Source organism: Aulonocara stuartgranti (genome assembly GCF_965226115.1).
Source record: "Aulonocara stuartgranti genome assembly, chromosome: 22".
Classification (NCBI taxonomy): Eukaryota; Metazoa; Chordata; class Actinopteri; order Cichliformes; family Cichlidae; genus Aulonocara; species Aulonocara stuartgranti.
Window position 1 is genome coordinate 15,143,785 of NC_138957.1, and position 12,072 is coordinate 15,155,856.

Below are 12,072 nucleotides of genomic sequence, written 5' to 3' on the forward strand. Positions count from 1 at the left end.
ATAGAGTCGAGTATATTTTAATTATACTCTTGTAGACATTATGACATTATGCTAGTACAATTATGGTGAACAAAAAGTACATTTAAAAGTTAATTTCAAGAATACTGTTATGTAGTAAAACGGGGGCCAATATAATCCCAAGAAGCATTATTAGTATACGTACTAGGTAAGGTATACTTGGGAAATATAATTGAAGTATACTTATTTTTTGTATGGCCAGCAACAAAAACTAATGGCTACATTTGGAGTAATGTTTAAAAATGACTTCATTTAGCACTTTTTTCTCTTCTTATTCTTTCTTATACTGGACCTTCATTTGTTTTGTATAAGGTAGTACTTTTTAAGACACCTCTGCCTAACTACAGTGAACTAACCTAATAATATGCTCTGGTCGTCATTTTACACAAGTTAAGGTGTCACATCCATGAAACCTACACCACTAACCAGCATCAGTCCTACAACTTCACTCTCAAAATTAATAAATTCTGGGACAAGCAGAAAATTGTATTTTTAGCGGTGCATTTTGTTGCAGGCCAGACTGCTATTAAATGCACTGTCCTAAAGAAATAATTCCTTTGTAGCACCACTTCGTCTTGGTTCAGAAGAGATGTCCTGATATACGTGATAATGTAACACATTATCACAGTTTAGCGCGTTGGGTTGTGTTTTTAAAGCGATTGTTACGTTTTTAAAGCTTTTTAATGCGACAGGTGCGATAGCCGACACCACACCTTCACCTGACGTACAACGTGACGTGTGACGCACACGTCGGGTATTCACTTTCTAAACAACAATGGGGATAGAAAATATTGCTCGAGTGGTTAATGCTTCTTTCGCTGGTTGCCAACCACCATTAAATAACAACAAGAAGAAAATATTGATCTGCTTCTCTTAGTTTTGCACGTTTAAGCCGCAATTCAGACTCAAACAAAGCTGCAAAGCAGGAGAACAACATGGCCATCAACTATTCTGTGCCACAGATCCAGTTCGCTGCAGCACAGAGTGATGATGAGACCGTTAACATGTGCAACTAGAAGTTGTCAGAGGTAACTGGATGTTCAGTCGGGTTAAATGCAAGGTTGATTGGATTATATCTGAAGATCATATGCTATGCGTTCCTATTACTGTTTGTTTTGACTTTTAAGCTACCCTACCAGGATATTTTCATTCAAATGCTAAGACAAAATGTCAATATCTATGAATGTGGAGACTCAAAAGACTAGTTTGGTAATAGTTGCCGATGGATTTATGAGACTTGATATAGAAACTTGGATGTTTGCAACAGGTGAATCGGTGAACTACCGAGGTTGCGCCCAAATGCTTAAAGCTGTTAGCTGGTCAGTGTTTTCAGGTGTGCTTGTACTACCGGTGCGGAGTGCTGACTGAGTCATGTTAAACCCATTAAAGCACTGAGCTCAAATATCTTTTCATTTTTGTGCACTGCTCTCTTGTCGGCACACATTTTCTGTTTATTGAAGCCTTTTGTGAATAATTTTGATCATGTAAAAACTGGGAATTGGTCCCTATTGACAATACTCTTATTTTTTGCATTGCATATGTCATTTAGAAAAGGTAATTGGTCACTGAACTTCTTGCAACTATGTGTATTTCTAAATTTTGTGGCTTCAGTGCATGCAAATTTATATTGTTCAGTTTGCAAGTTAAAAGCCTGCCAAGCACCCCAAGGCTGATTATGCTTGGTAAGAAGTCATTTATGAAATAGAGCTGATTAGACCATATTAAAATTTCTGTTTGGCACAGGAGCTTTTCGTGGACACAGGTATCCAGTCTCTGTTTTGTTAGCTCAAATTTCTGTAATTTCCTTTATAAACCAAGGTTGTTGGACATGTGTCTCAGTGAATCCAGCAAAGTAACAATATAAAATTTCACATTACATATTACTGATCAACATATAGTCTAGCTACACCAACAGCAGATATACTGAAGTCAATACTGTAAAGTTTAAGAGCAGCACAAACTATAAACTCCAAAATAACCATACAGTTGATTCATCTCCGGTAATTTAATTGGGCTGACTATTGTGTTTAATGTGCAGAATAATTCCCAATTTTGTACAATTATAATATGTTAAAATGGACTTATGTACATAAGGCCATTAATAATTAACTGTACATAGCTATTTGCTTTATGACTATCTAGACAGTGTGAAGAAGTGAAGTATTGAAATTATTTTATGTTGCATAATGACAACATGTTGCCCTGGGACCACTGTGAAGTGAAAGGTTGTTCACATTAACCCTCATGTCACAACTTTCCTCCAGCGGCTTACTGAATTTGAGTGGAGAACTTCAAATTAGGTAACTGTTTTTGCCATTTTTTGTGAATTTCTTGTATAATTTAAGTGTCCAATGTGTTGTTACCTGTGTCTCCACAGATGATCCATGGCTCATGCTTTCTGGACATTTACACAAGACGAACAACAATGAAGACAAGCTCTCTTGCCATCTTGCAAGACGCTGTCTCTGTCCAATAGGTTTTTTGAGTGCAACAGTTTTGATTTTTTTTCCTTCTTTTACCTGTTTGTTAAAAATTATTTCAGCTACTTACACTTTAATTGTCACATGTATTGGCTCACCCTACAAATCAATGAACTCAGTCCACAAAGCAAGATCAGGGTTTAGTGCAGGTCAGTCAAGTTCCTTCACACCACACACGCTCATCCATGTCCTTGTGGACCCTGTTTTGTGCATTGATTTGGTGGTGTGAGCCAGTATTTTGGACAAAGTGTATATAAAGGCAGAAGTGTGGGGCTTGATATTATATTCATTACAATTCAGTTTATTTGTATGGTGCCAACAAAATGAATGCCAAGGCACTTCACACTGTAGGTTTAAGACCCTACAAAATATAACTAAGAAAACCCAACACTTGAACATATGTTGTCTGCCATGATATGGATATGACATAATATCGTTACTGTTTGTACAACCATCTGAGAAAATAATGGATTGCTTCCTCAATGAAAATGTTTTCAGTTCTTTTCAGTTTTTGATTTTGGAAATGTGTATTTCAGCAGGGAAAAATCAGAATTGAAATAAAGTGGTGTAAAGCACATGAATTATATTTTGTGTGTGTGTGTCTATCCATCCATCCATCCAATTTTTTTGGAACCCTCCAGTCTCTTACAGTATGTTACTGTTAACTGAAATTACGGTAAATTGCGTCCTGTTAAACAGTAAATGACCGCCTGTTGGGACACGGTATCCTCTAGCAGAGATGAATATTTTTGGTACTGATGATGTGTGATGACAGTAAGTTACTGGTTAATATATTGCAGTTTATTACCTTGCAGCGGGCTTACAGTGACATACCGTGAATAAACGGTAGTATACCAATCACAGTATGATGTTACTATGTTGACGTAATTTACGACATAACGGTATCTCACTGGCGTCACTGTTGCCAGTGAGATACCGTAAAAAAGGCTACGGTGCGTTACCATAATTTGTCCAAGAGTATTATACCACACCAGCAAAAAACGGTATCATCCTGCAGAACGGTAAGCTACTGTAACACGGCGTCACGGTATGACGCTGGCAACAGTGACGCCAGTATGTTACCGTAAAGTGGCGATGAAAAGTCTAACAGTGTAAGTCAGAGTTGTCTCAGCAGGTGTTAGAATTCAGTGTTGTCACGTGGGTCATGTAGCCTTCAGAAAGTTCCGGGCAGTTGAAATGTGTGCTGATATATCTTTATAGCGTGGCTAGCACATGTTGAAAACTTCTGGATCTAATGCAAAACTCAATGATCCACCATTGCTGCAAAAAAATGGTCCACTGGAGTGAAAGGCGATGACGTGACTCTTCCATTCAGCGGCTCTGATTCCACCATTCCATGAAGTTACGGCACTAAAACCAACCTAACAGAGACAAATCCTCAGTCCCTTCACTGCAGCTCAGCACGAAAAGCTGTGTGTGTGGTCAACCAGCAACTTGTCACGGATGGTGATCCCTGATGCATTTAGCAAAATAGCTGTTCCAGATGGCTAATTTCTGTGTGTACTTTCAGTCAGACTGGCAAACAAACGTTTAAATAATTCATGTAATGATTCATGTTTGGTTGTGTAAAGCCCAAAGTTAACATTCATCATAGGCCACAAGAGCCACATTAATGGGGGATTTGCAGGGTTGCTAAGATCAAACAGCTACTACTGCACTGAAGTGACGATTTTATGAAGTGCCCAAAAAAAAAACAAGCAAACATTTTAAGGCCACATTTTTCTTCATGTTTGTTTGTATTGAAATATTAACTCTTTTTTTCAGGTGTTATTAAAAACTAGAGTATTAACTTAACAGCATGCAAAAAAATGTTACTCAGAAAAGCTGCTAAAATAGAATGACCTCAAATTCTTCCCACTTCACTTTGATAGCTGTTTATACAATCTGTCTCTATATTCAATTATTTATGTAGTATTAATAACAAGTTCTTAAGATTGCAGCTCAGTAAGAAGTGAGGCAGATTATGGGTTTTAATGGGAGAAAAGGTCTGTAAACTTAGTGGAAAAACTAACTGAAGTACTCTTACTGTCACATTTCTTAAAACACTTGAATGCAGCATCTACTTAAAGAAGCTTTTAGCTCCCATGCAAACAGAAAAAAACACTAAGTTGTTTTTTGTTTTGTTTTTTAATCACACCATATTGCTCCATATCAAACAGTTTGCAGTCTATACCATTTTAATCCTCTCTGTCCCACCACAACGCCATCTTCAGCATTATTGAGACTGTTTATAGACTGTGTGGGGAAATTTGAAGTTGGACTTTTAATGTTTTAATCTCTGTAACCAGCTGCAGATTGACAGTAGAAATTAAAAATGTTACTAACATTTCTGTGAGGTGTGGGGACTCTGTGTTGTATGGAGGAAATATAGTATCATCAGAATTCAACTATTTTTAGAAGTATACTGTACATAAATACTTTATGCACCACTGCTTAAATGTTCTGTCATGTCCCCTGATTTACGAAATTTAAGTCCAGACAAGCTTACATGATGAGCAAAAGTCATGAGCCACCCCTTATTTCTTTACATTTTATTAGGAACTGGGAAATAAGTCTAATGATTTATTGAAAAATGTGCAAACATATTCTAAAATATTCTATTCTAGAATTATAGCAAACTTGAAAGTCAGTATTTGGTATCACCACTGATATTCTTCAACACATTCTGAAATTCCTGTAATTTCTTCAAGTAGTCTGGGCTGGCGTTTGGGATCATCTTCAGAGAAAACAGAACACACTGCTCCATGATGTTGAGGTGGGCTGTGGGGAGGCCAGCCCATGGCTGATAGTGTTCTCATTGTGTGTTTTTCTGTGCAGATATGGACAGCCATTGCCAGATGAAAATCTGATGGTACTTTTCTGTGTTTATAATGCCATCAATTTTGACAATATACCCAACACCAATGACTGAAATGCAAACCCAAACCATGAAAGAGCCTGCACCATGTTTTACAGATAGCTATAGCCACTCACTGTTGTATCTCTATTCTGACTGATCACAATCAGAATTTTGACCATTTTTTTTTTTTTAAATTTGGATTCATTACGCTATAGCACCCATTGTCACTCTTTTTTTAAGTCTAGTTGTGTAATTTGGCTCAGCCTTTTCTCCACGTGTCTCTTCCTTGGCAGCCTTCCACTGAGACTATGACAGATGATAAACTGAATGACCAGATGCATCTCCCAGGTCCCATGTCAGGTCTGTTTTTTCCTGAAGGACATAACTTTCACATACTGTTCATCTGCTGTAGACAGTTCTTTTTTTGCCTCCTCTCCAATTCCTCCTCTTCTTTGTCCACGACTTTTCCTATTGCTGCAGGCTTTAGGCAACATTGTGCTTATAAAAAAATATTATTTTTTGTCTGTCAAAATGTGTTATCTTTAGAATTATTTATACATTCAGCTAAAGAAATGAAAAAAGTGTGTTTTTTGTGACATGCAAAGGCAAAGTGGAAAATGAGTAAAAAGCAGTTAATATCTAAAGAAAAACTCTTGGACAGAAAGAAAATCTTTGACAACGATTGCTCAAGGCCACTGTAAAATATATGCTTCAACATTATTCATTTTAGAAGCAAAATACAAAGAAATACGAAGGCTCAAGCCTTTTGCACAATATCATAAATGTTTACAATAAACTAATGGGTAAAACTGTTTGTATAACCAAAGCAAACAACAAAAAAACAACTTAAAATCAAGCCTCTTTCAGGGATTAAGAAATTGCCTTACTACCAGCTTTAATGTTGTGTAACTGAAACTTTAAAGTTTGCTACCTATGTCCCACTTGTTGTAGATAACTTACAAACCTCAGTTTAAATGAAGTCCTGGAAGGACGCAAGGAAGGGACCATAATGGGTAGAGTTTGTCACTTCTCCCTATGCCCATGGGTTCTATCCAGGTACTCTAACTTCCCTCTGCAATCCAAAGGCCTACTTAAGTAAATGGAAAAGTTATTTTCACAGAAAAGTCTTGTCCTCCACACATAACTGTTCACTTTTTATTGCAACATTGACCGATATTAAATCAATCAAAATCGAATTAAACATTGATTACAGTTAGATAGTGTTCGCGTATCTTTGCATGAAGTTTTCACTTTGAGGTATTCATTTCAATTTGAAAATGATGCCACAAAAAAGCAAGCAACATAGGCCCATCAAAGGAGGTCGATTTAATAAAGCCTAATGACCACATTTGAACAACAAAAGTACTTGATTTAAACTCTTTTTGACTATATGGGAACATTCAAATCAGTAGGCCATGCAAATTTAACAAACTGCCTGCAGGACTGGTGGGTATCTTAGACTGAGCTCATAATGAGCTCAAATCACATCCCAAATCAACCAGTTTCTGTCATAGCATGCATGTCACTGTGGAAATTGCTGACAAAAAAAGTAAAGCTGAATATTTTTCAGTAAATGTTCATCATAAATGGTCTGCCTCACATTTTAATAACCCTTCAGAGTGTGATAAATTGCAGATCTGTGTAATCTAATCAATCATCAGATGAAAATAGCAATGTACCATATGAATGTAATGTGCCTTTTATGAGCTGTTGCGTCCCATAAAACAGAGAACAGGTAACATCATCACTAACAGTGACTCCTGAGCAGATAATATGTATGAACATCAATTGTTGATAGAGATGATAACCACACTCCAGCGCATCCCAGCATTCCAGTCAATCTCCTCCCAGTAGGGTAAAATATGAGTCATTTGAGCATGATGCATTGAGCAATGTAATCGCTATGACCACAAGAAGAGCCTAAAGCACTCAATGTAACACCTCAGGGGTGTCTTCAGCCACCCACTTCCTCATAGGGCAGACAGTTGGGAGGTATTGTCCAGGATGGAGTTCACTTTAACCCTGATATCCCCATCTGCTCTTGCCTCCGGGGTGTTCAGCCTTCACAAGACAACCATGCTTTTTCCTCACCAGGATTATTAATCTTTCCTGCAGTGACTGTCTTGATGTTTTCTACCCAGCTCATGCTGCAGAGAACAGTGTACTGACCTCTGACTGGTAGAACATGTCGAGCAGACTATTACAAGGATCCAACGCTTTAGGGGAGCTAAAGTTTACTTGGTCTTCTTTGTCAAGTGCTACTAGTTTTATTGCATTACTTTCCCATTGCACTAGTTTTGTTTTATTGCACAAACACAAATGAAATGAAATTTACAAGAAGGATTCTTGTAATTATATAGCTGTGACATTCATTTTGGCTGTTATGGCTTTTGTTTTGAAGCTATAGATTTTTAATAAAAGACCAAAATAACCATCATAACATTCTATAACGTTGCTTGGCAAAGTCTTGTTTGGAAGCTTTAGTAATTTGGCCACCACAATCTATTTTTTTCTTTTAGACACTTTGTCATTAGTACAGTGTGGACTCTACTGTGAAAAAAAAGCCACTTCTTAAAATATACACTGCCTGTTTTACTCTACACAAGACCGCAAATTATAAAATTCTCACTATTTTGCACTAAAGAAGACTTAAACTAGCAATTGAGACCATAGGCCCATCAGGAAGGTGTTTACTGAGGTTATGAATCATGTAAGGTAGGAGGTAATTTGCCCCTAGACTTTAATAAAATGCGATTTATTTTGCAAACACAACAATCCCCTACTGGCCATTCCAAAGAATGCACTTTTACACATTCACGTGAGCCTGCTATGTACATCTTTAGTACACATTTTTGGAATAAAACAGATAAAATATGTTAACAGTGCACAGTAGATGCACCTGTATCCCCTTTCTTCCCTTTATTTTTCTGTAAAGACAATCTATTGTTTTCTGAGGGGGCTCTAATTATTAACATAATCATTTCCCAATTGACAAATAAGCCTACGGTACCTGTTCCACTCTTTGTTATGCATTTTCACAAAATTTCACACCAGCCAGGCTCAAGCTCCAACAATAATACTTGTGTGTGTGTGTGTGTGTGTGTGTGTGTGTGTGTGTGTGTGTGTGTGTGTGTGTGTGTGTGTGTGTGTGTGTGTGTGTATATATATATATATATTTTTTTTTTTTAAAGCAATTATTAACCTGCCAATGCCATGACACCTGTGAAATAAAGTACCATGACACACACAGTAGTGGCCTTTTGAGGGGACGTGACAGTCACTGATATTGACAATACTGTGGAAGATGTTAAATAGTACAAAAATCTAAAGAAGAAGAACCCTTCACAGCAACCTGCAGCAACATTTAAGAAGAAATAAATACACAAAACACCTAACAGCTACTTATCTATGTCTTCGCTCCGGTGTATTAAAAAGACTTTTGCATGATATTTGTATAATATGTTCTCAATTATAGCAGTGTAATTTAAAAGGTATGCTATATTTATCTTAGTATTTTCTTTTCTTTTCTTGGTTTTTGCATATGCATTTTATTGCCGAAATGCACAAATGTTATTATATTTTTTTAACTTAAAAAATAATTTATATTAGGCTCAATTATTAATCTTATCGTGATTTTGGATTCTCATCATTAAATCAGTGTGACTGAGTGATAATTTAAAAGCGAGTTCCACCATCTAAGACGGAAGCGAAGGCAAAGCAAGCTGTTCCTAAATCAGCGTCAGACCACAAGCCTGCATGTGTTAATCATAGCTGTTCCCTGCACCACGCAAATTCATGTCCTAGACTAGCCTGGAAGAGGAACTGTACATTCAAAGACAGATATACAATGAAAATGTCTGCCACAGCAGAATCTGATGAGCTCATCCTTCAACATGGCTCATCCTTTGTGGTTTTAAAATACTTTGGATTTAGCACAAGTGATGTTGACATCAAGAAGAAATCATAAGCAGTTTTGGTTGCGTCACAAAGCAACTAAATTATTTATCAAAGCCCAGCTACTAGTGTGAATGATACAGCATGGCTGAATTTAGTAGAAGTAGGGACCATTTTGGTTATCAGCGTGCAACCCAATATTTATTCACTAATAAAATATATTTAGTGACTATTTTATGATTACATCATGTGATAAAACTACCATTAAATAAACATTAGGGCTAATTTTTCTTTTTTTTTTAATTTTTACTTTTTCACTTGGGGAAAATGTTATCTTCTAATGTTTTAGCACCATGTATTAGACACAGTGTTGGTCAAGTTACTTGAAAAAAGTAATCAGTAACTAATTACTGATTACTTCCCCCAAAAAAGTAATCCCGTTACTTTACTGATTACTTATTTTCAAAAGTAATTAATTACTTAGTTACTTAGTTACTTTTTAAAAACACGATTTACAACCTGAAGAGGTGATAAAGCGATAGATCTTTCAGCCCAATTCTACTTTTTCTGCATAATCCATCATACAAAATGTAATCAAATGGAAAAGTCTCTTTTTTTTTTAACTTGTTTTATCAGTTTTAATCTTTTAACTTTATGCATCAAGCAAAAATTTAATTATATGCAACATTCTCTGACTTGAATAAATTTGTTTAACATTTAAACCTATTTTCTGCACATTCCAGCACATAAAATAAAATATTTTTTGTGTTTACACTCAATCTTTCAAATAGATGCAAGTAAAACACAGCAGAAAATAAATAAAGTCAAAGACTCAGTGGTCCTGTTGCTCTATTTTCACCTGTAAAGCAGGACTAGGGTAGGCGGAGGTTTACCCTGGTGCAGGTGTGCCGCGGTCAGTTGAAGAATCCGCGAGTTTCTCTGTGAGTTTCCCATTACGTGGTAGCTCACTCGGTGCTTGCTTGGAAGTTTAGGGGTTTTTTTCGCTGTAAAAAGAAGTTTTCTTCCCACGCACAACGGACGCTAATGTTTTTGTCACTTTTTATGGAATCAAACTCAAAGTAAGGTCAGTACTTCCACGCTTTAAACGCTGCACGTTCATACTCTCTCCCACAATCGATATATGATCCATTGTTGATCTGCACACAGCTGTTGTCACCAACGGCGCACTCGCTTACGTCACTGTCATGAGACATTCTCGCAAAAAAAATCACGGTTTTAGTAACGCAGTAACGCAGCGTTCCTATGGGAAAGTAACGGTAATCTAATTACCGATTTTGCAATAGTAATCCCTTACTTTACTCGTTACTTGAAAAAAGTAATCAGATTACGCGTTACTGCCCATCTCTGATTAGACATTCTTCTCAAATCAAGAATGTATGCATTTAATAAACAGGGAAAAAAAAGAAAATTCTGATTGGTAAAAGCAAAGATGAGACTTTAAATCTTTATTTAAATCTTATTATCAGTCGTAAATTTCTTCAACATGCTTCTGCTGCATTCATTTATTTATCAGCAAGAAGTCCATCTACAAATACAAGAGTACAGACATCATGTGGTGCGTTAATGGAATTCACAATGAGATGAAGTTCCTCAATGCAGAAGCACTCTCGGCAGACTCAGATTTAAGTTGTAAAATATTTTATCGTGTTTACTTTCTTCCAAGGAGAACAGGGCAACCACAGCCCTTGCAGGTCATATAATCAATTCCAAGGTTATCCTTCCACTGTGAGCGTTTTTACCCCTCAGACAAATTAGATTTTTTTCCTGTATTCAGGTAAGTTACTTTGTAATGTTTTGCCTACAGCTCAGGTTTCTGACCTTCACATGACTGAAGACACAAATAAGCATAATACAGGGAGATGGTAAAGAAGGATTTTGGGGCCATTAGGACAGACAAGTGGTGAAGACGGTCCTCAAGGCCAGTTATCCTGTAATAGAACAGAGTGCCTGACTTTGACTTATATACATAGGATGGGTGTTGAAAACCCCCTCTTGTAGCTGGTGACCAGGTTTGCACATCTCAGGAGGGACTTTGGCTCACTCCTCTTTATACAAACTCTCTAAATCATTTAAGGTGATTGGCTGCCACTTGCCTAGTCGAAGTTTCAGCTCCTTCCACATAATTTCCAGAGGATTGAGGTCTGGAGACTGGTTAGGCCACTAGCCTACCTTAGTGTACTTCTTCTTTAACTACTTTGTTGCCTTGGTGGTATGTTTGGGTCACTGTCATGTTAGATAACCCATCTACAGTGTTCTGGCTGAGGGAAGGAGTATCTTGCCTAAGGTTTTACAGTACATGGCCCTATCCATTTGACCCTCAATGCAGTGAAGTTGCCCCGTACCAATAGCAAAAAACAGCTGAAAGCATAATTTTTCCACCTCCATGCTTGATGATGTACATGGTGTTCTTTGGATCATACTTAGCAGTTCTCTTCTTCTAAACACGATGGTTTGAGATGATGCCAGAAGCTTGATTTTGGTTTCATTTGACCACATCACTGACCACCCACACCTTCTCTGAATCACTTAGATGTTCATGAGCCTGTGCAAGTGCCTTCTTGACCAGGGGGACCTTGCAGGTGCTTTAAGATTTTGGTCCTTTATAGCATAGTGTGTTACCAATGGTGTTCTTGGTGACTGTGGTCCTAGCTGTCTTCAGATCATTAAAAAGCTCCTCCTTTGTAGCTTTGGGCTGATCCACTACCTTTCTCATGATCATCTCATGATCAGCCACACACTTCCATGGGACTCCTGACCAAAGGCAAATCATGGTCATTTCTTCTATTTCTGAATAACTGC

At 37.2% G+C, this 12,072-nt stretch overlaps 1 long non-coding RNA gene across 1 annotated transcript in view; it reads right to left on the minus strand.

The window, feature by feature from the left end:
- Positions 1 to 10,133, minus strand: part of LOC309699312 — a 79,814-nt gene extending 69,681 nt beyond the window's left edge. The window contains exon 1 of the long non-coding RNA XR_014274300.1: positions 10,112 to 10,133. This is a non-coding gene — a long non-coding RNA (uncharacterized lncRNA). The remainder of the gene's footprint in view (positions 1 to 10,111) is intronic.
- Between the last annotated feature and the right edge of the window lie 1,939 nt (positions 10,134 to 12,072).